We start from the raw sequence: 27,248 nt of genomic DNA, 5'->3' as shown, positions 1-27,248 counted from the left end.
TAGGGAAACCTTTGACACAGGATGCACACTAAATGAAATTCATGGAGTTTTGTACCACACAGAAAGGGGTATTGTACTCGAACATGAAGAATGTGCACGAAGGAGCCTTATATGAGGAGGCTGGCAGAAGGCTATTTACTGTTCAGCTAGTTTCTATAGTGAGAGTACCACTAAAATACATTGAGACCATAGTGGGGGCAGCAGTCTATAAGGCCATCTCTTTCAGGAGTACAGTATAGATTCTAGGACTGGAAGGGACTTCGAGAGGTCATCAAATCCAGTTCCTTGCTCTTATGGCAGGACTAAATACTGTCTAGACCATCCCTGATAGACATTTATCTAACCTACTCTTAAATATCTCCAGAGATGGAGATTCCACAACCTCCCTAGGCAATTTATTCCAGTGTTTAACCACCCTGACAGTTAGGAACTTTTTCCTAATGTCCAACTTAAACCTCCCTTGTTGCGGTTTAAGCCCATTGCTTCTTGTTCTATCATTGGAGGCTAAGGTGAACAAGTTTTCTCCCTCCTCCTGATGACACCCTTTTAGATACCTGAAAATTGCTATCATGTCCCCTCTCAGTGTTCTCTTTTCCAAACTAAACAAACCCAATTCCCTCAGCCTTTCTTCATAGGTCATGTTCTCAAGACCTTTAGTCATTCTTGTTGCTCTTCTCTGGACCCTCTCCAATTTCTCCACATCTTTCTTGAAATGCAGTGCCCAGAACTGAACACAATACTCCAGTTGAGGCCTAACCAGCGCAGAGTAGAGCGGAAGAGTGATTTCTCGTGTCTTGCTCACAACACACCTGTTAATGCATCCCAGAATCACATTTTGCTTCTTTTGCAAGAGCATCACACTGACTCATATTTAGCTTGTGGTCCACTATAACCCCTAGATCACTTTCTGCCGTACTACTTGCTAGACAGTCTCTTCCCATTCTGTATGTGTGAAACTGGTTTTTCCTTCCTAAGTGGACCACTTTGCATTTGTCTTTGTTAAACTTCATTCTTTTTACTTCAGACCATTTCTCCAATTTGTCCAGATCATTTTGAATTATAACCCTGTCCTCCAAAGCAGTTGCAATCCCTCTCGGTTTGGTATCATCTGCAAACTTAAGAAGTGTACTTTCTATGCCAATATCTAAGTAGTTGATGAAGATATTGAACAGAGCCGGTCCCAAAACAGACTCCTACTGAACCCCACTTGTTATACCTTTCCAGCAGGATTGGGAACCATTAATAACTACTCTCTCGGAGTACAAGCAGCAAAGAATCCTGTGGCACCTTATAGACTAACAGATGTTTTGGAGCATGAGCTTTCGTGGGTGAATACCCACTTCCTCAGATGCATGTAATGGAAATATCCAGGGGCAGGTATATATATGTGTGCTAGCAAGCAAGCTAGAGATAACGAGGTCAGTTCACTCAGGGAGGATGAGGCCCTGTTCTAGCAGTTGAGGTGTGAAAACCAAGAGAGGAGAAACTGGTTCTGTAATTGGCAAGCCATTCACAGTCTTTGTTCAATCCTGAGCTGATGGTGTCAAATTTGCAGATGAACTGAAGCTCAGCAGTTTCTCTTTGAAGTCTGGTCCTGAAGTTTTTTTGCTGCAGGATGGCCACCTTAAGGTCTGCTATAGTGTGGCCAGGGAGGCTGAAGTGCTCTCCTACAGGTTTTTGTATATTGCCATTCCTAATGTCTGATTTGTGTCCATTTATCCTTTTCCGTAGAGACTGTCCAGTTTGGCCGATGTACATAGCAGAGGGGCATTGCTGGCATATGATGGCGTATATTACATTGGTGGATGTGCAGGTGAATGAACCAGTGATGGTGTGGCTGATCTGGTTAGGTCCTGTGATGGTGTCGCTGGTGTAGATATGTGGGCAGAGTTGGCATCGAGGTTTGTTGCATGGATTGGTTCCTGAGCAAGAGTTATTATGGTGTGGTGTGCAGTTACTGGTGAGAATATGTTTCAGGTTGGCAGGTTGTCTGTGGGCAAGGACTGGCCTGCCACCCAAGGCCTGTGAAAGTGTGGGATCATTGTCCAGGATGGGTTGTAGATCCTTGATGATGCGTTGGAGCAACCCATCCTGGACAATGATCCCACACTTTCACAGGCCTTGGGTGGCAGGCCAGTCCTTGCCCACAGACAACCTGCCAACCTGAAACATATTCTCACCAGTAACTGCACACCACACCATAATAACTCTTGCTCAGGAACCAATCCATGCAACAAACCTCGATGCCAACTCTGCCCACATATCTACACCAGCGACACCATCACAGGACCTAACCAGATCAGCCACACCATCACTGGTTCATTCACCTGCACATCCACCAATGTAATATACGCCATCATATGCCAGCAATGCCCCTCTGCTATGTACATCGGCCAAACTGGACAGTCTCTACGGAAAAGGATAAATGGACACAAATCAGACATTAGGAATGGCAATATACAAAAACCTGTAGGAGAGCACTTCAGCCTCCCTGGCCACACTATAGCAGACCTTAAGGTGGCCATCCTGCAGCAAAAAAACTTCAGGACCAGACTTCAAAGAGAAACTGCTGAGCTTCAGTTCATCTGCAAATTTGACACCATCAGCTCAGGATTGAACAAAGACTGTGAATGGCTTGCCAATTACAGAACCAGTTTCTCCTCTCTTGGTTTTCACACCTCAACTGCTAGAACAGGGCCTCATCCTCCCTGAGTGAACTGACCTCGTTATCTCTAGCTTGCTTGCTAGCACACATATATATACCTGCCCCTGGATATTTCCATTACATGCATCTGAGGAAGTGGGTATTCACCCACGAAAGCTCATGCTCCAAAACATCTGTTAGTCTATAAGGTGCCACAGGATTCTTTGCTGCTTCTACAGATCCAGATTAACACGGCTACCCTCTGATCTCTGAGTACAGTTATCCAGCCAGTTATGCACCCACCTTATATTAGCCCATCTAAATTGTATTTGCCTAGTTTATCGATAAGAATATCATGCGAGTCCATATCCAAATGCCTTACTAATGTCTAGGTATACCACAGCTGCCACTTCTCCCTTATCCACATGTTAGGTTATGTCTTATTCCATCTCAACAGTAAAACTGAGTAAACTCTTGGATGATAAAGATCAAGTGGTAGGAAAATGTATTTGGGATGACATATCCAAAAAATAAATCCTAATATAATCACCAAGAATAGGGGTCTGGCTTTGCTCAGCTTTACATTATACTATTGAGCAGTGCAAATGAAACTGGGTTGAACACTAAACCAAAATGACAAAGATTGTGTTTTAAATAGAGAATAAAGAATTAACAGATTATTTAGCTACATAAAGTTAGCTTTTCTGGACCTATAATCAGATGCAGCATAGAAAAAAAGCAATACAGAAGAAGACAGGAGCCTGTCAGTGTCCAGAATCCCCCTGATATTGCAGGAAATGTTAACTATAGGAGACACCCATCTGATCCTACCAAATGATCTGTACTCAGTACGCCAGCGGAAGAGGAAAATGCCCTTGTTTCCTGCCAGCATGTGCTTAGGGAAAATTCTTTCCTGAACCTATAACTTAGCATTGCTTTCAGCTCTGTACTTGGGAGCACTCATTGCCATGGTTAAATCATCTCATTTACATACCCTGAGTTATCACTCGTATCCAAGCAACGGACCGCTATACTCTGACACTCCAGTAGTAGATATTCTGCCAGTGTCTCCTGGGAGAGAGGCTGTCACTCCCCTCCCTCCATTTCCCTGTAATGGTTAGAGGAGAGAAAAGAGGTCCTGTGCACATAAACTTCATTGTTAAAAAGTTCCAGTAGAGCCAACCTGTTTTCCCACTGAATCAAAGTAAATCCAAAACTACTGTGCTGCTCCTCGTAAGGTTCTTGTACTCTTCAGGAGCCGCCCCCAAACTCTTATCACCTCATCTCCTATCAGAGAAGTTAGATGAGAAGGACTGATTGGGCTATTTACTCATCTTCTCACCTCCCTGGACCCCAGACAGCATGAAGGATGCCATTTTGAAGAGCACTGTACATGTGAGGTCACACTGCGTGGAAGAGGCCTCTGCACAGCATACCTTCATAAGTATTGGGAGTGCTTTGTGGAGGATGCCATTTTGTAGAGCAGAATGGTATCCTCCATCCATCATGATCTTGTATGCTCCATAAATGTGAGGTAACGATGTGTGAAGCTAAGTGGCATCCTCCACACACTAGGGATTGACACAACCTCATCTCCTGATGGCACATCCCCATTAGGGGTCATGACCCACAGTTTGGGAACCAATGCCCTACTGTCTCAGGAAAAGATCTAGCAGTCAGTGAAGGTTTCTGCTTACTGCCCTGTGATGGTTCAGAGAAGTAGGTGCTTTGGCTGGTTTTTTTTTTTTTTTTGTTAAATGTGGGAGAGGGAATGGCTGTGGATATAATAAATCAGTGTTACAACTGTCCTATGAATCCTGCTTTCACATCTTTGGGTAAGTTGTCATAAAAAAGATACAGAAGAACTAAAGAAGGCAATAAAAATGATTACAGGCAAGAGAGTGGGTTGGTCCATATGAAATGGGATTAAAATCACCATTGTTGTCTAGTTTAGAAAGAAGAAAAGGATATGAGGTAGGTTTGGTTTATTTGTTTGAAATCTAAAGGCTAGCTGAGGTGTTGTTTTATTCTTTCCTCTAATATAAGCAAGGCTGGCTCTAGGTTTTTTGCCACCCCAAGCAAAAAAAAATTTGGCTGTCCCCCGTTCCAGCCCTGGGCTCCTCGCTGCACCCCTCTGCTGCCTCAGCTCTCCCCCCCCCCCGCCCCGCTGCCCCAGCTCTGGGCTCCCCTCTTATCTCCCCCCACCTCCTGCTGCCCCAGCCCTGGGTTTTCTCTTCCCCCCCACCCCCCACTTGCACCCTTCTTCCGCCACAGCCCTAGGTCACTAGTAACTCGCTCCTAGGGCAGGTCATTCAACAGGAATTTTAGATGTGCACAAAACACAGACAGGATTGGTTCCCATATAGTTACAGGACTGCAGTAAAGTAGAACAATTTTCAGCTTGTGTGACTGGAGGTTTTCTGGATGCATATTATAAGACTGTCCTACATAAATAAGGAAGAGTTGAGGTGCCTTTATTATTCTTTTGTTCCACTCTTTCCTTCTATGGGGAATTTGCCAATGCAATATCTCTATCTTCCTTTTAAACAAACAAAAAGGCAATGGCTGTTTGAAAATAGCAATTCCAGCCCTGATAACCACTGGGAAGCATTTCTTGCTCAATTTTATCCTACTTTTTCTACAGTAAGTTGCAGTGGATCAGGATATTTGATTTGGGAGAAATGAAGTAACAGCTGCCCAAACTGAGCTTGAGCACTCCTCAATTTTGAGCTGTTTCAGTGGAGGGGGCTGTGGCTCCGCGGGGGAGCACAGCAGCATGTATGCAGCAGCATGTCTGGTGCTGCGCAGAGCCAGAAACGCTGGTCTGAGTGGCACGGTAAGGGGGCAGGGGGGTTGGAGAAAGGGGTAGGAGGTTCGGGGGGGCAGTCAAGGGACAGGAGCAGGGGGGTTGGATGGGGCAGAGGTTTGGGGGGGCAGTCAGGGGCAGGGAGAAGGAGGAGTTAGATGAGTCAGGGGTTCGGGGGGGGAATCAGGTGACAGGCAGCGGCTGGATAGGCATGGGAGTCCCAGGGGTTTGTCAGGGGACAGGTAAGGGGTGGGGTCCTATGGGGGAAGTTGAGGGGGGTCTCAGGAGGGGGCAGTTGGGGACAAGGTCCAGCGGCGCTTAGATAGGGGGTGAGGTTCTGGGGGGCAGTTAGGGGGGTGAGGTCCTGGGAAGGAGTGATCAGGGAGCGGGGGGGGGGTTGGATGGGTTGGGGTTTCTGTGGGAGGCAGTTGGAGGGAGTGGATGGTGGCAGGGTGGGGCTACCCTCCCTCCCCGTGGAGTATCCTGGTTTTTGAATGTTAAAATGTTATCCCTGCCCTTCACAGAGCAGCTCTCCATCCACAGCAGGCTGCAGCATGAGGTCTCAGCTACTTCACTCCCTTGCCCTTCCATTCCTGTTGGTAGTGGCCAAGGGAATGCTGGGAAATGTAGTTCTTTCTCTGCTCCAGGGCTGGCTCTATATGCAGGGAGCTAACCAAGGAACTACAGCTCCCAGGGCCCCCTGTTGGTTCTCAGCTCCCATGCTGGATCCCTGCGGCCCCTGCAAATAGGCTGCCCCAAGCACGTGCTTGCTTTGCTAGTGCCTAGAGCCGCCCCTGAATAGAAGAGCAAGGGGAAACGAAGGCACCAAATTTAAGATTTCATACTTTTTGTACTCCTACTACAAAAATCGAGAAATTAACTGTGCTCCAGAGCATAGAGGCAAATAGTTTGAGAAAAGGGTTACATTATTTATATGAATAAGAGCATCAATGCTTATTAGGATAAAAATTACAGACTTCTGGTCCACATGATTCAAGATGTTAACACATTGCCAGGTGTTCTCAGGAAGGAATTTTCCCCCATATTATAGTACTTTATTCATCTTTTGAGATTTCTGATATTGGCCACTCTTGGAGAAGGGAGATTGTTTTAGTTGCCCATGTTCAAGAGGCTTGGAAAACTTCGGTTTTGAAAAGCTTTTAAAACATTTTATCTTATGAAATATTTAAAAATCCACAAAGCTGCCCACTTCTGCAGAAAGTGCAGACTTTCCTGAACCCTTTGTCTGGTTCCAGCGAGATTCTGTGGCTGCTGTGGTATGACATCCCCAGAAAAGTACATGCTTGCACACCACTTGGAACAGGAACTTGAGAGCTGAAATATGTTTGGATATGGGTGACCTAAGCCAGGTAGGTTTGAGGTTTCACTGAGTATCTGCTGAATATTCTTTCTCTGGTGATTTATTTGGAGTATTCAGCACAGAATTGTAATCTAGATTGGCTTTGTAAATCATTTTTAAAGAATTATGGAGAGCCTGGTTCTCATTTACCCTAGGGCCACTATACACTGCTCTTGTTGTATAAATGTAGTTAGTCAAGCAGTGTAAAGGGGCATTAGTGTAAATAAGAACTGGACCCCACATCTCTGGAAAAACTCCAAGGATTGGCTCGTGCCATGTGGAGAGGTTGCCCATCCAGAGGCAAGTCAAGATGAGCAGGGTAGATTTATATAGATCTTGGTGCTGTAAGAACTTTCAAATACTGTATACTTTTATAAAGGTCAAGAAAGAAAGTAGTTAACACCAGTGATGGGTGTATTTCAAACCTTGGGTGTTGGCATGTTAGTGGAAGGGTAAGTGAAAATCTTTGTTTTGCGTGGAAGGGAAGTCAAGAGTCCTGGTTCTGGTACATATTGCAAAAAAACTCCCACAGCTCGGGAAGACTATGTGGAGGCGAGTACTCTTCCACTGCAAGATTTTTTATTTTTTTTTAAAAAGCTCTGAGCTGTTGTAACCCTCTCTCCAACAAGAATTGCTACCTAAAGATGAACCATCTCATACAATGCAATTTCAAGTGCATTCTTATTACTCATACCCTGAACACTGAAAAACGAAAATGGAATAAAATCTTGTTCGCGTCAAATGTAGTATGTCATTCAAAAGGGTTTGTTCATCTGGCAGTGTCTATCTCATTATTAAATTACAGTTGCATCTGAAATGAGCTGAGATGTATAACAAGACACAGTTCCTATTCCAAACAGCTTGCAATTCAAAAGATTTAAATCTGAATAAGGCCACATTTTTAAAAGGACTTAGCACACTGGGAGCATGTTGAGTGCTGAGGACTTGTGAAAATCTAACTCTGATTTAGGTGCCTGAATAGAAGCTGTAATTATCTCAAAAATACGGCCCTGAGCTCTTTTGAAAATCTAATCCCATGAAGTGTGTGATGAGGGAGGAGAAGGGATACAGCGTACAAGCAGAATGGCCAGGCTAAATGGTAAATGTTTGTTGTATCACACAAACATCTGTATAAGAAGTGATTTCTAATATCATCTATTCTGTTACCCTGTAGCGTGCAGGATCAATCTTACTCCTAAACCATCTTTGCAAATAGGTTTCATTTCTTAATCCCAAATTTTTCCAATTCAGAGGATTTCGTGACCTCCCTTGGCAGCTTGATCCATTGCAGAACTGCCCCTATTGCTAGATAATAGATATCAATACTTGTAAATGTCTTGCAGCAGGGACATGTCTCTAAGCTGGGGTCTGGGACCAGTGGAACCCCAGCTCCTTGGGTGTTTTGTGTACATCTCTTTAATTTTAGATTATTGTAATTATTTGAATGTGAACATCTCAGTTTTTGGTGGTTAGATGCTTATCTGAATCTAGAGGGCTCAGGAGAAAATGACAGGCTCTTACTCCCTCTCCTTCTGGAGACATCTTCCCCTTTCTCTTCTGAAGTGGAAGGAGTGGAACAGCATAGAGCTTCTGCCTTCTCCCTCAACCTGAGAGAGCACGGGTATTTCTTATTAAACTCTCATTTGTCTTCTTCCTCTACTGTATCCCAAAAATCACTCTATCAGTCATGTTTGGAGGTGGTTGCGTAGGTGTTGCTGTGGCAGTGCTATGGGGTGTGAGTGGAGAGGAGTGGGACTTTTGCAGCTGTGCAGAGAAGGTTGGAGGATGGTTGGGCCCTCCCTACCTGTCTCACACACTCTTCTCCTTTTCAGCCCCTCCCTCTTGTCAGGGTGGGTCCAAAACTCAGTGTCTTTCTCTGCAGCATTTAGAAGATTCAGTCTTTTCCCCCTCAGTCCTCACAGCTCAAAACCTTACCCATATGTTGCCCATATATCCCAGCCTGTTCCGTGCAGCTGCCTCCCTCACACACACCCGTACGCTGCTATCTTAATTTGGCCCCTTTGTGTGTGTGTGCATTATGATTTCACGTCCTAATTTTTAAGTGCTTGACTCTGCAACTTTAATGACCTTCTCTTAACATAGTTTAGTCTTTTATAGGCTGGTCAGTTAGCATTGCCTTTTCTTAAGGTTGCCTGACCCTTCTCCTTAAGACCTAGTTTTCAGTTGCTTATAACTATGCCAAATTTTAACTAGACTAAAATCTTCCATGCCAGGTGTCAGCCTCAGTTGAATTAAAACAATTCAGCTCTTTTCAAGAAGGTGACTAGAGGAAAATACGGTGTTTTTTCCCTGTTAAAAAATCTGACCACTTTTTTTCACCCCCTATTCTGGAAAGCAGGAAATAGAAATTTGGTGGTGGTAGGGAGGTTGCATTTGTGAGCAAATCTTCACAACTTTGACCAACTTATAAGCCTTTGAAAAATTGCAGTTTGCACATGCTCAGTAACTTGCTGTTTGCAGGTAATTCTGCAAAGATTCTATAAGTATCATGTATCAGAGGGGTAGCCGTGTTAGTTTGGATCTGTAAAAGCGGCAAAGAGTCCTGTGGCATCTTATAGACTAACAGACGTTTTGGAGCATGAGCTTTCGTGGGTGAATACCCACTTCATCGGATGCATGTAGTGAAAATTTCCAGGGGCAGGTATATATATGCAAGCCTGCTTCTTGCTTGCATATATATACCTACTCCAAAATGTCTGTTAGTCTATAAGGAGCCACAGGACTCTTTGCTGCTTTTACATAAGTATCTTGCATGTCCCAGCCTGATTCTGAGCAGAACCTTCCCTGTAGTTACAGTTCTAGGCTGCTGTGGTTTGGATCAGGACCAGGCACTAGCACTGAGAGCAGGGAGCCTCACTCTCTTGTGCTCTGTTACCCCGCTGTTGGGCCCAGAGAGTGTGAAGGAGGAAGCTGTATAATTATTTACTCCTGGGGAAATTCTGTGCCACTGTGCATGCACAGAAATTATGTCCCCTGCAGATTTCTCTGCTTCTTCACAGAAAAATGACTTTTTGATGGGGAAGCAAAGGGAAACCACAAGAGCAGTCAAATGACTCTCCCCAGCTGTATGTTTTGGGTGCCCAAGGCAGCCAGCAGAGAGGTAAATCACCATGGGGCAGGGAGGGGACTGGGGAAGACCCAGCTGATAGCTCTTACCCTTTGCCGGGCTCAGCTGCTAGACCTGGCTGGGCTGGGGAGGATGGGACTTCCTCTTCCCTGCATAGCATCCAGGGCTGTGTCAGACCCACCCCCAGATTTCTCCCTCGGCTGTAGGAACCTCTGCCCACTTCCCCCCCGCTACCTGCAACCATCACTCCTTGGCTGCAGGGAGAGGGACCACTGTACTGGGAGCTGCTCCCCCAATCCCCATACATTCAGACCCCCTCATACCCAGACCCTCCTGCCAAGTCTCACTGCCCCACTGCCGCACTCCACCCTACTGAGCCCCCAGCTGCACCTGGATCCCCACCACAGTGAGCCCCACTCCCCCAGTATCTGGACCTCTACTGAGTTCCGCACATCCAGACCCACCTTCCAAGCTCTATACCCCCCACGCGCAGATCCCCCCCTTCTGAGCCCCAACCACCTTCTCCTGGACCCCCCTGCTGTGCCCCACCACCTTCACCTGGACCCTCCAACAATCCCTGTGCATCCAGATCCCCCCTGCACCTGGATCCCCCACTGAGCCGTCCGCACTCAGGTTGTGCGCACCCACACCTATACCTCCCACACTAAGGCCCTCTGCACTTGGATCTTGCCTTGCTGAACCTACCTGCTCACACCTGATGCACCTGGCATAGAGGGACAGAGCCCTGGGTGGTTTCGGGGGCAGGCCTGGTCCTTGCGCTGTGTCAGGGTTGGGTGCAGCCTCACCACTGAGTTAGTGTCCCAGAGGGAAGCTGCACATTGATCTCCCACCTTTGTACAGCTAGGGGCCTGTGCTCCCCAATGCCATGCTGGAGCCTCCACATTTATTTGACAAATAAAATTTGCAGAATTTTAAACTATTGTGTGCAGAATGCCCTCGGGAGTCATAATTTGAATCTAGAAGAGACAAGAGCCAGATCTGTGGGGAGGGGTAGATTGTGACAAAGGGGTGAGGAAGACTGGAACTGGAGGCTGGCAGGAGGGACTGGGAATCACTGGGCAAGGAGGCTGAGACTGGGAGTCAGAGGAGACAGATCAGTGGGGAAGTAGGAGGAAACTGGGACCAGCTGGACAATGAAACTGGGACTGGAAGAAAGAGGGCAGAGACTGGGATTTGGACAGGGTATGGAGAGGGGTGAGACTAGAACTTGCTGGGCAAGGAGGCTGGGACTAGTATGAGAAGCCTGAGGAGTGAAGAGTTGTATTGGCTAGGTGATGAGAATGGGATTGGGAAAGGAGCCAGGTTTTGGGGAAGACACAGATGAGAGTTTGGGGCAAAGAGGTCAAACTTGGGGGAATGTGCAGAACATCGTGTGCCCATTAGAACACACTTATTTTAGAGCCTGGAATGTAACCAAGATTCTGGAGTGTTTCTGCTTCTCTGCTGTTAGCAGATCTCTCTGAAACCCTCTGACAGAAATTCCCATCTCCTTCTAATGTTGGTCCACATAGACTCTATAGAGGATGACCGGCTGTTACTGCTGTCAGTTACGCTGTTAGCTCAAGGGGCAGAGGTCTATTTGTAGAGCAAAAGATGGATGCTGGATGACACCACGTGCTGGATGACCCAAGTATGTGATGTCAGTATGATGCCACATAATGGCATTTTTGTTTTTTGTTTACTTTGGTACAATCCTCTTCTCCTCCCACCCCAGGAAATTGTACACACAAACTGTTAAAATATTATTGTTAAGGTTGCACAGTCAAGCACTCAAAAGTTAAGAAATGCCTGTGTAACCTTAGTTTGTTTTCCATGTGCATTATGATTGCAGACTTTAATTACGTGATTACATGCAGTCATTTCCACAAGACCTCTACTTCATTCAGTACACAGGCTGGACCTGTGCTGGGAATGAATTAGGAATATGTAGTGAAGGAGACTGTTGTCTGTAGGATCCCTGCTTCATTTGTTTAGTGGTTGGAAGGTGTGTAGTGAAGAAGCGGGGATTGCTGGAAGAGAAAGAACAGTCTCGCATTTAAGGGAGTTGATTGCTATCTTGGAGAAATGGACTTTGTCACTGTCTTTGCCACAGAGTTCCTGTGTGATGCTGGGCAAATCACTTAAACTTTTCACAGGGAGTTGCTAATTGTGTCCTTCTCTATTTTCTGGGCCCTGATCTGATTTGCACATGTGCTGAGCACTCATAGTTGCAACTGAGGTCAATTAGAGCTGTGCTTTGAACATATAAAGTGCTGTGTTCTGAAAAGTCAGGTCCTAGGTCTTTCAAATTGGTCCTTAAAATAAATGTATACTCTTGACCTTAAACTCTGTGCCTCAGTTGTCCATCTGTAAAATGAGGATAACTGCTCACCTCACAACGGTGTTGTGAAAATAAAACCACTGATGTCTGTGGAGCACTGAAATAGCATAGCAGTGAGCATCAGAGCAAAGCATATGTGGAAATTAATAATTCGGTCTTCAGAGAAGAATTTGAATAGCGTGCAGCATGAGCAACCTTAATTCTGGTATTGCGTAGCTTTTTAGTCTTTGACTTTGTAACCTAAATGATTATTTTTAACATAGTTCTGTGTGTGTGAGTTCATATATGTGACAAATATTATGACCCACTACAGTGTGTTCATGGCTAGACTGAATCACTGCATTGTCCCTTTCTTTCTCACTGTTTCGTTTCCCATTCCCTTGTCATGTCATATCTAAAAGATGAGGTCTTTATTTATCCCATAAAGCGTTCAGTCAATAGATAAAGGTCTCATCAGTCTTGAGTAGCAGAAGGAAAATTCCTTCCTCAGTTTAGCCACATTATTGGCTCAGTTGGTGTTTCTTTCAGTTGTTACTCTGATCCTTCTGTGACAGTCTGACATCACTAGTTATCCCCGTTCAGTATTTATGCATTTCAGAAGTTGACCCACTTTCCATATCTCACTGTTAAACTAGGTGCTGGACACTTCAGCTTCTTTTTCCAATTTATCTATCAAGGTCATGCATTGTTTAGATTCAGTCCTTAGTCTCTGATCTCTCCAAGCTTTGGCTCATCCATGAATTCAACCAGTGTATTTCCCCCTTGGCCCTGCAAATATTTAATTAAAATATTTAATGGTATTGGATGCCTGCCAGGCCCACTTGAAACCTCCTCCCAGCATGACATTGAACAATTGATCGCTGCTTACTTTTTTTTGTCAATTTATATCCCTCTCATAACAGTGTTGTGTAGCCCACAGTTCTGTGCTTTCTTTATAAGAATTATTTATTTATATTATGGTAGTCCTATTGAAAATGGCACTTTCCAAACACAGAGGAAGATGCAGTCCCTGCCCTGAGGAGAGTGTACAGCATAAAAAGACACAGGGTGGGAAAGCAGTATGGTATATAAGTGATATGATTTATCAGTTTGTTTGCTTTTGCACTTAAGTTCTCCTCTCCAGCCTGTCTGCCCTATCCAATCCAATGCCTTCATCCCCCTGCCCACAGACAATGCCCATTTGCAGTTCCAGTGCCTTGTGTCCCCACCCTTCCAACAGTCAATCCCTTCCCTCCACAGAAATGAAGTTACTTATCAGTGAATTAGATAATAGATTCAGGGAGTTAGAGGGCCATCAGGAGGGAGTGAAATGAAGGTGAAAGTAGTGGCTCTTTTTGATACTAGCCGACATCTGTGTCACATTTGTGTCATGGCAGAGTGACTGTTACGTTGGTGCCATGCAGGCTATAGGATGTTTGTTCCAGTCCTTAGTTTTGTCATTCATCAGTAGAACCTGCTGCTGCTTCCTCTCTAGTCTCCTTATACCGCTTTCACCTCCTGAGTGTATTTCATTTTCTTTCCTCTACTCTTCGTATAAGGTGCTTCTCTATGGCATTGAGATTGAAAGTCTTGGACTGTAAGATATTTGGGGCAGGAATTGTCTTTGCTGTATGTTTGTGGTGCCTAGCACAGAAGGGCCTTAGCCTCTAAGCACTACCACAATACGAATAAGAGCTTTGAATTCTCCACTTCATCCAGCTTGCATCAGAGGTCTTTGCAGCAGCAGTCTCTGTGTTGGTTCTTCTTGCTGCCTGATGTGCCTCTGGCCTGGTCCCACACTACAGCTTTAAATCGATTTAAACAGCGTTAAATTGATTTAATGCTGTACCCGTCCACACTACAAGGCACTTTAAATTGATTTTAAGGGCTCTTAAAATCGATTTCTGTACTCCTCCCCAACGAGAGGAGTAACCCTAAAATCGATATTACTATATCGATTTAGGGTTAGTGTGGACGGAAATCGAAGTTATTGGTCTCATTCTTTTACTGAGCTACCCAGAGTGCACCGCTCCGGAAATCGATGGTAGCCTAGGACCATGGACGCACACCACCGAATTAATGTGCCCTAGTGTGGACGCGTAAAATCGATTTTATAAAACTGGTTTTATAAAACCGGTTTTAATAATTTCGATTTTATGCTGTAGTGTAGACGTGGCCTCTCTAGTTTTCACTCAAGTCCGCAGCAGCCTGCTCTCTGTAAAGGGAGTAATCTATGGCTTTGTACTCAAGCATGAACCTGGTTTGTATTCCATGCTGAGCTGCTTTCTTCTCTGCATATGCCATTAAGTTGACTTGTTTATCTTGTTTTAGTAGCTAGACTTCTCTATAGCTCTTGGCCTAGGAGTTAGCTGGTAACGAACTTCTGAATCAGGCTTCCATGAAAATTAAACAACCAGCACCTATTTTTAATGTTAAATAATGATCTAGCTATTCCTTTTGTCCCTCTCAGTCAATTCTCCTCCTTAACTGTATCTCTTTAAAATAAGATACTTACTCTTCTCTGACTTCTTGCCCACAGCAAATATAGCTCTTTTCTTTTTCTTTGCGAAAGGAACCGTGCCCCACTCTGGCAGTGCAAAAGAACTGGAAAGCCGACTTGACTGGCTATCTGAGGATTCCCTGAGTGGTGTAAGGCCATGGTGGAGTGGGAGCTGCCATACTTCCCAATCCTGGAATGGGAAGGTGGCTGGGGAGCCATTGTGTCTGGCCAATCTCTGTCTTCTGTATTGGCCTGTTGGCATGACATTTTAGAGAATTAATGAGGGCTCTAGTTATGGGGAGCAGGTGGTTAAAGGTAGCTTAAAGCCCTTCTCTATCCCTTCTCAGAGCTGCCCCAGGTGCAGAAGGGCTGGCCCCAAGGATCTGGCCCAGGTCACTGGAGTCTGGGAGTGTATCTAATGTTCATGTAATAGAGCTGATAAAGAACACAATGAAGTAAACACTAATTCTAATCTGGCTCCCTCTCTCTTTATAGAGGACGGTGACCCTGGCACACTGGCAAAGAGATGGATATTCCCCAAGAAAAAAGCAATTACATTAAAAATGTCCAGACTGTCCTAACTATTGGTAGAACAGTTGGTTTAAAGAGCTTCAACTCTGAATGATCTGTCCCAACTCTTTTATGCAGATTTGTCTGAGGCTGCACTTTAACTTTCCCATCAGTACTGTCAGGAACCTAATCTGAGAGCAGAAGGAGACCCTGATGAGAGAGTAGTTGGAGGTACTGATGGCAGAAAGGTCCATACGGTTGGGAATGTCTGGCTTTTGTCCAAAGATGAATGCTTGTGAAACGGATATTAACTTTGCTTGCAATAATGTTCAAATCAGTACTGGATGATAAGATTTTATTGGCAAGTTCACTGTGACCTAGATCAGTGTTTCTCACACCTAGCTAAAATTGTCTGGCATGCCTTTGTTTTCCCTGATGCATGATTATATTAATACAGAACTTTAATCTGCCTCTTCCAATAGAGGCTTTTCAGAACAGTGATAGCAGACATACCATTTGAGCAATCCAGCGTACTCAGTTTCTTTAAACTTTCCCCAATCAGCCTCTCAGTGAGACGCTCCCAACAGTTTTCTAGTAAACACAGGGTTAATGTGTGTCCCAGAAAGAGAGCATGTTTTATGTGATCTAAGTGGATGGAGCACAGGAATTGGAGTATGGAATTCCTGTGTTCTAATCTTAGTTCTGCCACTTAATTGCTGTATTGGCCTTCTGCCTTAGTTTCCCAGTCTGTAGAATGGGGATAAATCTTCCCTACCTCACAGGTGTGATCTGAGGAGTAATATTTGTGCCATGCCTTCAAGGTGTAATGTGCTATATAACATCTTATTATTATAGGTCAGTCTTTTAAAAATAACTTATGGCTAGGTTCTTAGGTACCTAAATATGAATTTAAGAGCCCAGTTTTAGGCTCCTATTTGTTTGAAAATCCCAGCTACAATTTAATAATTCACCATAGAAATGAGCAGTTTCAGTTGAATAGCCAGTGTAGCAAATGTAAACTACAGTTGCCCCTACACAGATATGAATCAAACAAAATCTTGTCTCAGTTTGAAATGTTTACATGTGAAAGATCAGTTAACTTGAAGCCAGGAATTTAAGAGTTGGTAGAGGGGCTCTCTGACCAACTGAGGCTGATTTTTTTTTTTTTTCTTTCCAAATCTTGGAGCACTGGGGAAGTTCCTGGGGACCAGGGAAAAAAGGCTAATGTTCTACCAGTATGTGAAAAGAGTAAACAGGAGGACTCCGGTACCTATAGGCTGGTTAGCTTGATGCAAAATCATGGGAAGGTTGATAGGGGATGCAATCAGTAAATAATTAAAGGATGGTGGCATAATACCAAACCAACATGGCTTTATAGACAAGGGCTTGACTTTTTAAATTAAATTATAAATTTGTTTGACCAAAGTAACTGACCTAATATAGTTAGACTTCTGTAAGGTATTTTGATTTAGTATTGTTCAACATTTGATTAAAAACGTAGAATTATACAAAATCAGTTAGTACATATTTAAACCTCCTCCACAGCTGCCCAGCTATGGTGGACAGCTGGCAGACCCTGAAGCTATCCAGCTTCAGTGGGTGGGGTGGGCACCCCCCACAGCTGCCCAGCTCCTGCAGGCAGGAAGACCACAAAGCTCTTACTCCCCGCAGCAGTGGGGGATCCAGAACCCACAAAGAAATTCAGGAATCAGTCATGGGTTTCAGCAAATATTTGTTTATTGCCCATGACCTTCATTAAAAATATCAGTGACAAAACCTTAGCCTTACTTTATCTGTAATTTCTTGTACATAGTTTAAATTAGTTAGCAAAGCAGTGTTAGAGTCCCTGCAGGGACTTGTCCCAGAGACGGGGCATGCCCTGGTCCCCAGACTTCAAACCATTCTCAGTTTGCAATAAACTGATGCTGGTTAGTGACTTCAGCAGCTGCCTGAAGTGTTTGGGGGAGTCACACATGAAGGAGAAGTGCAGGATTTGTAAAAATTTTAGGTCAAGGACCCAGAAAAAATGGGACATATGTCTAAAAGCCCTCCTCATGGAGGCTACACTTTGCCTGGTATTGGAGTCATCCTCATAGACTCAGACTCTAGGACTGGAAGGGACCTCGAGAGGTCATCGAGTCCAGTCCCCTGCCCTCATGGCAGGACCAAATACTGTCTAAACCATCCCTAATAGACATTTATCTAACCTACTCTTAAATATCTCCAGCGATGGAGATTCCACAACTTCCCTAGGCAATCTATTCCAGTGTTTAACTACCCTGACAGTTAGGAACTTTTTCCTAATGTCCAACCTAAATCTCCCTTGCTGCAGTTTAAGCCCATTGCTTCTTGTTCTATTATTGGAGGCTAAGGTGAACAAGTTTTCTCCCTCCTCCTGATGACACCCTTGTAGATACCTGAAAACTGATATCAGGTCCCCTCTCAGTCTTCTCTTTTCCAAACTAAATAAATCCAATTCCTTCAGCCTTCCTTCATAGGTCATGTTCTCAAGACCTTTAATCATTCTTGTTGCTCTTCTCTGGACCCTCTCCAATTTCTCCACATCTTTCTTGAAATGCGGTGCCCAGAACTGGACACAATACTCCAGTTGAGGCCTAACCAGCGCAGAGTAAAGCAGAAGAATGACTTCTCGTGTCTTGTTTACAACACACCTGTTAATGCATCCCAGAATCATGTTTGCTTTTTTTGCAACAGTATCACACTGTTCACTCATATTAAGCTTGTGGTCCACTATGACCCCTAGATCTCTTTCTGCCATACTCCTTCCTAGACAGTCTCTTCCCATTCTGTATGTGTGAAACTGATTGTTCCTTCCTAAGTGGAGCACTTTGCATTTATCTTTATTGAACTTCATCCTGTTTACCTCAGACCATTTCTCCAATTTGTCCAGATCATTTTGAATTTTGACCCTGTCCTCCAGAGCAGTTGCAATCCCTCCCAGTTTGGTATCGTCCGCAAACTTAATAAGCGTACTTTCTATGCCAACATCTAAATAGTTGAAGATATTGAACAGAACCGGTCCCAAAACAGACCCCTGCGGAACCCCACTTGTTATACCTTTCCAGCAGGATTGGGAGCCATTAACAACTACTCTCTGAGTACGGTTATCCAGCCAGTTATGCACCCACCTTATAGTAGCCCCATCTAAATTGTACTTTCCTAGCTTATCTATAAGAATATCATGCGAAACTGTATCAAATGCCTTACTAAAGTCTAGGTATATCACATCCACCGCTTCTCCCTTATCCACAAGGCTCGTTATCCTATCAAAGAACGTTATCAGATTAGTTTGACACGATTTGTTCTTTACAAATCCATGCTGGCTATTCCCTATCACCTTACCACCTTCCAAGTGTTTGCAGATGATTTCTTTGATTACCTGCTCCATTATCTTCCCTGGCACAGAAGTTAAACTAACTGGTCTGTAGTTTCCTGGGTTGTTTTTATTTCCCTTTTTATAGATGGGCACTATATTTGCCCCCTTCCAGTCTTCTGGAATCTCCCCCGTCTCCCATGATTTCCCAAAGATAATAGCTAGAGGCTCAGATACCTCCTCTATTAACTCCTTGAGTATTCTAGGATGCATTTCATCAGGCCCTGGTGACTTGCAGGCATCTAACTTTTCTAAGTGCTTTTTTACTTGCTCTTTCCTTATTTTCTCTTCTAAACCTACCCTCTTCCCGTAAGCATTCACTATACTAGACATTCCTTCAGACTTCTCAGTGAAGACTGAAACAAAGAAGTCATTAAGCATCTCTGCCATTTCCAAGTCTCCTGTTACTGTTACCCCCTCCTCACTGAGCAGTGGGCCTACCCTGTCCTTAGTCTTCCTCTTGCTTCTAATGTATTGATAAAAAGTCTTCTTGTTTCCCTTTATTCCCATAGCTAGTTTGAGTTCATTTTGTGCCTTTGCTTTTCTAATCTTGCCTCTGCATTCCTGTGTTATTTGCCTATATTCATCCTTTGTAATCTGACCTAGTTTCCATTTTTTATATGCTGCCTTTTTATTTTGTAGGTCACGCAAGATCTCAAGGGTAAGCCAAGGTGGTCTTTTGCCACATTTTCTATCTTTCCTAACCATCGGAATAACTTGCTTCTGGGCCCTTAATAGTGTCCCTGTGAAAAACTGCCAACTTTCCTCAGTTGTTTTTCCCCTCAGTTTTAATTCCCATGGGACCTTGCCTATCAGCTCTCTGAGCTTACCAAAATCCGCCTTCCTGAAATCCATTGTCTCTATTCTGCTGTACTCCTTTCTACCCTTCCTTAGAATTGCAAATTCTAAGATTTCATGATCACTTTCACCCAAGCTTCCTTCTACTTTTAAATTCAACAAGTTCCTCCCTGTTGGTTAAAATCAAGTCTAGAACAGCTTCCCCCCTAGTAGCTTTATCAATTTTCTGAAATAAAAAGTTGTCTGCAATGCAGTCCAGGAACTTATTGGATAGTCTGTGCCCCACGGTGTTATTTTCCCAACATATATCTGGATAGTTGAAGTCCCCCATCACCACCAAATCTTGGGCTTTGGATGATTGTTAGTTGTTTGAAAAAAGCCTCATCCACCTCTTCCGCCTGATTAGGTGGCCTGTAGTAGACTCCCAGCACGACATCACCTGTGTTTTTTACCCCTTTTAGCCTAACCCAGAGACTCTCCACCCTTCCGTCTCCTATGTCCATCTCCACCTCAGTCCAAGTGCGTACATTAATATATAAGGCAACACCTCCTCCCTTTTTCCCCTGTCTATCCTTCCTGAGCAAACTATACCCATCCACACCAACATTCTAGTCGTGTGTATTATCCCACCAAGTTTCAGTAATGCCAATAATGTCATAGTTGTATTTATTTATTAGCACTTCCAGTTCTTCCTGCTTATTACCCATACTTCTTGCATTTGTATAAAGGCATCTAAGATACTGGTTTGATCTTGCCTCCCAGCTTCGCCCTGACCCTCCTTCCTCTCTGCCATTATAGCCCGTGCTCCCTCCTGTTTCCAACCCATCTCCCAGGTCTTGTTCCCCACTTACCTGTGGGCTTTGCTCACCTGTCCCCGTCGAACCTAGTTTAAAGCCCTCCTTACTAGGTTAGCCAGTCTGTGCGCAAATAAGGCCTTTCCCCGCTTCGAAAGGTGAACGCCATCTGTTCCTAGCAGTCCTTCCTCAAATAGCATCCCGTGGTCGAGGAAGCCAAAGCCCTCCTGGCGACACCATCTTCGCAGCCAGGCATTCACCTCCACGATGCATCTGTTTCTGCCTGGACCCCTACCTTCAACAGGAAGAACCGAAGAGAATACCACCTGCGCTCCAAACTCCTTAACCCGTACTCCCAGAGCCCTGTAGTCACTCTTGATCTGCTCAGCGTCACACCTCGCAGTATCATTTGTGCCCACATGGATGAGTAGCATGGGATAGTAGTCAGAAGGCCGGATAATCCTCGACAAAGCCTCTGTAACATCTCTGATACGGGCCCCTGGCAGGCAGCATACCTCCCGGGATGAACGGTCAGGGCGACAGATGGGTGTCTCCGTCCCCCTCAGCAGAGAGTCTCCAACCACCACTACCCTACGTTTATCAGTGGTGGCAGCAGACCTCCCAGCCTTAGGGGTACGAGGCTTCACCCCCTTCACTGTTGGGGGTGATTTCTTCTCTCCTGTATCAAGAAGAGCATAACAGTTATCTTTTACCACAACAGGAGGGTTCGCAGCAGCGGTGGAGCACTGCCTGCTGCTAGAAGTAACCAGCTGGCTGTGTCCACCCTGAGCCTCCTCCTCCACTGGTGTGTCAGATACACCCTGAGGCATCTCCTCCTCCACTGGTGTGTCGGTAGTCCTGTCAACTGGGACAGCACCATCAGTTGTCTCCACATGAATACTGTCCAGGAATTGCTCATGGACATAGATGTTCCTCAGCCTGGCCACCTCCTCCTGTAGCTCTCCCACCTGCTGGCTGAGAGATTCCACCAGCAGGCACCTTTCACATTGGATGCCACCCCCAGCCTGGATATCAGTAAGTGGAAATTGCAAATTACAGTCTTTGCAAGCCCACACCAGAATCTGGGTAAAAGCATCCATGCTTTGGTGCTCTGTCTGGCTACAGGCGCAGGTGGAGGAGACAGAAGCAGTGCTGGCACAGGTGTTGCGAGTCCTCCTCACCATTGTAAGCTTCCCTCTGTCAAACTCTCGCAAATTCCCGTCTACAGTTCCCTGTCCGCTCCTCTCTGCTGTAAACAGAAAGATTTTTGATGTGGCTCAGGTTATGGGTTCAGGGGACCAATGGGTCACAGATGAGACGGACAAGGGACCCCCCCCTTCCTACTCCCCTTCCAAACTCCCTTGCAAAACTCCCTGTTAGCAGCTCCTGTTCGCTAAGCTCCCTGGTCGCTTGTGCGCAGCTTTATAAAGCCCTGGCCTGAGTGAATGCCCCGCCCACTGGTTAAGGTTCAGCCAATCACCAGAGGCTTCTAGCTTTCAAACCTTCCTAGTAGCTCCACCTCCAACTGCCAGCTACAGCACACGGTCCTTCAAACAAACAAACCAAACAGACTGACAAACACAAGCTCAGCACACAGCAAGTAACCCCCAAACACACACACAAACCCAAACACTGCAGACAGTCACTTACCCCACAGATGCTGTCTGTGCTCCTCCTTCACCTGGAGAACTCCCTTGCAAAACTCCCTGTTAGCAGCTCCTGTTCGCTAAGCTCCCTGGTCGCTTGTGCGCAGCTTTATAAAGCCCTGGCCTGAGTGAATGCCCCGCCCACTGGTTAAGGTTCAGCCAATCACCAGAGGCTTCTAGCTTTCAAACCTTCCTAGTAGCTCCACCTCCAACTGCCAGCTACAGCACACGGTCCTTCAAACAAACAAACCAAACAGACTGACAAACACAAGCTCAGCACACAGCAAGTAACCCCCAAACACACACACAAACCCAAACACTGCAGACAGTCACTTACCCCACAGATGCTGTCTGTGCTCCTCCTTCACCTGGAGAACTCCCTTGCAAAACTCCCTGTTAGCAGCTCCTGTTCGCTAAGCTCCCTGGTCGCTTGTGCGCAGCTTTATAAAGCCCTGGCCTGAGTGAATGCCCCGCCCACTGGTTAAGGTTCAGCCAATCACCAGAGGCTTCTAGCTTTCAAACCTTCCTAGTAGCTCCACCTCCAACTGCCAGCTACAGCACACGGTCCTTCAAACAAACAAACCAAACAGACTGACAAACACAAGCTCAGCACACAGCAAGTAACCCCCAAACACACACACAAACCCAAACACTGCAGACAGTCACTTACCCCACAGATGCTGTCTGTGCTCCTCCTTCACCTGGAGAACTCCCTTGCAAAACTCCCTGTTAGCAGCTCCTGTTCGCTAAGCTCCCTGGTCGCTTGTGCGCAGCTTTATAAAGCCCTGGCCTGAGTGAATGCCCCGCCCACTGGTTAAGGTTCAGCCAATCACCAGAGGCTTCTAGCTTTCAAACCTTCCTAGTAGCTCCACCTCCAACTGCCAGCTACAGCACACGGTCCTTCAAACAAACAAACCAAACAGACTGACAAACACAAGCTCAGCACACAGCAAGTAACCCCCAAACACACACACAAACCCAAACACTGCAGACAGTCACTTACCCCACAGATGCTGTCTGTGCTCCTCCTTCACCTGGAGAACTCCCTTGCAAAACTCCCTGTTAGCAGCTCCTGTTCGCTAAGCTCCCTGGTCGCTTGTGCGCAGCTTTATAAAGCCCTGGCCTGAGTGAATGCCCCGCCCACTGGTTAAGGTTCAGCCAATCACCAGAGGCTTCTAGCTTTCAAACCTTCCTAGTAGCTCCACCTCCAACTGCCAGCTACAGCACACGGTCCTTCAAACAAACAAACCAAACAGACTGACAAACACAAGCTCAGCACACAGCAAGTAACCCCCAAACACACACACAAACCCAAACACTGCAGACAGTCACTTACCCCACAGATGCTGTCTGTGCTCCTCCTTCACCTGGAGAACTCCCTTGCAAAACTCCCTGTTAGCAGCTCCTGTTCGCTAAGCTCCCTGGTCGCTTGTGCGCAGCTTTATAAAGCCCTGGCCTGAGTGAATGCCCCGCCCACTGGTTAAGGTTCAGCCAATCACCAGAGGCTTCTAGCTTTCAAACCTTCCTAGTAGCTCCACCTCCAACTGCCAGCTACAGCACACGGTCCTTCAAACAAACAAACCAAACAGACTGACAAACACAAGCTCAGCACACAGCAAGTAACCCCCAAACACACACACAAACCCAAACACTGCAGACAGTCACTTACCCCACAGATGCTGTCTGTGCTCCTCCTTCACCTGGAGAACTCCCTTGCAAAACTCCCTGTTAGCAGCTCCTGTTCGCTAAGCTCCCTGGTCGCTTGTGCGCAGCTTTATAAAGCCCTGGCCTGAGTGAATGCCCCGCCCACTGGTTAAGGTTCAGCCAATCACCAGAGGCTTCTAGCTTTCAAACCTTCCTAGTAGCTCCACCTCCAACTGCCAGCTACAGCACACGGTCCTTCAAACAAACAAACCAAACAGACTGACAAACACAAGCTCAGCACACAGCAAGTAACCCCCAAACACACACACAAACCCAAACACTGCAGACAGTCACTTACCCCACAGATGCTGTCTGTGCTCCTCCTTCACCTGGAGAACTCCCTTGCAAAACTCCCTGTTAGCAGCTCCTGTTCGCTAAGCTCCCTGGTCGCTTGTGCGCAGCTTTATAAAGCCCTGGCCTGAGTGAATGCCCCGCCCACTGGTTAAGGTTCAGCCAATCACCAGAGGCTTCTAGCTTTCAAACCTTCCTAGTAGCTCCACCTCCAACTGCCAGCTACAGCACACGGTCCTTCAAACAAACAAACCAAACAGACTGACAAACACAAGCTCAGCACACAGCAAGTAACCCCCAAACACACACACAAACCCAAACACTGCAGACAGTCACTTACCCCACAGATGCTGTCTGTGCTCCTCCTTCACCTGGAGAACTCCCTTGCAAAACTCCCTGTTAGCAGCTCCTGTTCGCTAAGCTCCCTGGTCGCTTGTGCGCAGCTTTATAAAGCCCTGGCCTGAGTGAATGCCCCGCCCACTGGTTAAGGTTCAGCCAATCACCAGAGGCTTCTAGCTTTCAAACCTTCCTAGTAGCTCCACCTCCAACTGCCAGCTACAGCACACGGTCCTTCAAACAAACAAACCAAACAGACTGACAAACACAAGCTCAGCACACAGCAAGTAACCCCCAAACACACACACAAACCCAAACACTGCAGACAGTCACTTACCCCACAGATGCTGTCTGTGCTCCTCCTTCACCTGGAGAACTCCCTTGCAAAACTCCCTGTTAGCAGCTCCTGTTCGCTAAGCTCCCTGGTCGCTTGTGCGCAGCTTTATAAAGCCCTGGCCTGAGTGAATGCCCCGCCCACTGGTTAAGGTTCAGCCAATCACCAGAGGCTTCTAGCTTTCAAACCTTCCTAGTAGCTCCACCTCCAACTGCCAGCTACAGCACACGGTCCTTCAAACAAACAAACCAAACAGACTGACAAACACAAGCTCAGCACACAGCAAGTAACCCCCAAACACACACACAAACCCAAACACTGCAGACAGTCACTTACCCCACAGATGCTGTCTGTGCTCCTCCTTCACCTGGAGAACTCCCTTGCAAAACTCCCTGTTAGCAGCTCCTGTTCGCTAAGCTCCCTGGTCGCTTGTGCGCAGCTTTATAAAGCCCTGGCCTGAGTGAATGCCCCGCCCACTGGTTAAGGTTCAGCCAATCACCAGAGGCTTCTAGCTTTCAAACCTTCCTAGTAGCTCCACCTCCAACTGCCAGCTACAGCACACGGTCCTTCAAACAAACAAACCAAACAGACTGACAAACACAAGCTCAGCACACAGCAAGTAACCCCCAAACACACACACAAACCCAAACACTGCAGACAGTCACTTACCCCACAGATGCTGTCTGTGCTCCTCCTTCACCTGGAGAACTCCCTTGCAAAACTCCCTGTTAGCAGCTCCTGTTCGCTAAGCTCCCTGGTCGCTTGTGCGCAGCTTTATAAAGCCCTGGCCTGAGTGAATGCCCCGCCCACTGGTTAAGGTTCAGCCAATCACCAGAGGCTTCTAGCTTTCAAACCTTCCTAGTAGCTCCACCTCCAACTGCCAGCTACAGCACACGGTCCTTCAAACAAACAAACCAAACAGACTGACAAACACAAGCTCAGCACACAGCAAGTAACCCCCAAACACACACACAAACCCAAACACTGCAGACAGTCACTTACCCCACAGATGCTGTCTGTGCTCCTCCTTCACCTGGAGAACTCCCTTGCAAAACTCCCTGTTAGCAGCTCCTGTTCGCTAAGCTCCCTGGTCGCTTGTGCGCAGCTTTATAAAGCCCTGGCCTGAGTGAATGCCCCGCCCACTGGTTAAGGTTCAGCCAATCACCAGAGGCTTCTAGCTTTCAAACCTTCCTAGTAGCTCCACCTCCAACTGCCAGCTACAGCACACGGTCCTTCAAACAAACAAACCAAACAGACTGACAAACACAAGCTCAGCACACAGCAAGTAACCCCCAAACACACACACAAACCCAAACACTGCAGACAGTCACTTACCCCACAGATGCTGTCTGTGCTCCTCCTTCACCTGGAGAACTCCCTTGCAAAACTCCCTGTTAGCAGCTCCTGTTCGCTAAGCTCCCTGGTCGCTTGTGCGCAGCTTTATAAGCCCTGGCCTGAGTGAATGCCCCGCCCACTGGTTAAGGTTCAGCCAATCACCAGAGGCTTCTAGCTTTCAAACCTTCCTAGTAGCTCCACCTCCAACTGCCAGCTACAGCACACGGTCCTTCAAACAAACAAACCAAACAGACTGACAAACACAAGCTCAGCACACAGCAAGTAACCCCCAAACACACACACAAACCCAAACACTGCAGACAGTCACTTACCCCACAGATGCTGTCTGTGCTCCTCCTTCACCTGGAGAACTCCCTTGCAAAACTCCCTGTTAGCAGCTCCTGTTCGCTAAGCTCCCTGGTCGCTTGTGCGCAGCTTTATAAAGCCCTGGCCTGAGTGAATGCCCCGCCCACTGGTTAAGGTTCAGCCAATCACCAGAGGCTTCTAGCTTTCAAACCTTCCTAGTAGCTCCACCTCCAACTGCCAGCTACAGCACACGGTCCTTCAAACAAACAAACCAAACAGACTGACAAACACAAGCTCAGCACACAGCAAGTAACCCCCAAACACACACACAAACCCAAACACTGCAGACAGTCACTTACCCCACAGATGCTGTCTGTGCTCCTCCTTCACCTGGAGAACTCCCTTGCAAAACTCCCTGTTAGCAGCTCCTGTTCGCACTCGACTCCAAGCAAGTCTGCAATGGTTCTTCCCAACACTGTTCCCCCTCACCATTGCCTAAGAAGTTCCAAAAGAAATAGTGGGGTGGCTCCCCAGCACCAAGTAAAGAGGGAAAAGGAGTGGCAAGCAAAGCACCCTGTTTGGGCTGCCTGTCCACCCCAGATTGTCAAGGGGCCACTTCCCTGTCAAGACCCCTGAGCGCTCTCAGGGATCCGTCTCCGACTCCAGGGAGCAATAGGGGACCCTGGCAATTGATAGTGCCTTTGACACCCTAGGCCTTCCAAGTGGCTAAGGACCTAATGGCCCTGCCTGCACCATGGCCAGTGGGAGAGACCATAAAAGTTCCTTCATCCATGGGACCACCTCCAAGGGGCGATGGGGCATGATTGGTCCTTGGAGGAGAGACATTGGTCCATGACTCCGTGGTCCCAACCCCAGCACTGCATCCCTGGTTCCCAATCAGGTGACCCAGGTCTGCAGCACAGCATTTGCCCTCCCCGCTGTCATGGGGTGGCTTGCTGGCTTCGAGATGCCAGTCACTGACCTACCAGTACCGCCCTCCCTCCTGCCAACTGCCGCTTCGCCACAAGTCGGTCTCCGGTGCACCAGTCACCACGTATTTGGGGTTATTCTTTAACTTCACA

At 46.5% G+C, this 27,248-nt stretch overlaps 1 protein-coding gene across 13 annotated transcripts in view; it reads left to right on the top strand.

The window, feature by feature from the left end:
* Positions 1 to 27,248, top strand: part of PLXNB1 (plexin B1) — a 252,065-nt gene that overhangs the window by 67,436 nt on the left and 157,381 nt on the right. The window contains exon 3 of one of the 13 annotated variants that reach the window (XM_030568218.1): positions 19,265 to 19,283. The exons of the other annotated variants lie outside the window; for them this stretch is intronic. The gene's annotated coding sequence lies outside the window, so the exon portion shown is untranslated. The remainder of the gene's footprint in view (positions 1 to 19,264; positions 19,284 to 27,248) is intronic. 13 annotated transcript variants of the gene reach the window in all.

The sequence above is a fragment of the Gopherus evgoodei genome, chromosome 7 (assembly GCF_007399415.2).
Source record: "Gopherus evgoodei ecotype Sinaloan lineage chromosome 7, rGopEvg1_v1.p, whole genome shotgun sequence".
Lineage (NCBI taxonomy): Eukaryota > Metazoa > Chordata > Testudines > Testudinidae > Gopherus > Gopherus evgoodei.
Note: the sequence above shows the minus strand (reverse complement) of the source record. Positions and strands in the feature narration are given on the sequence as shown.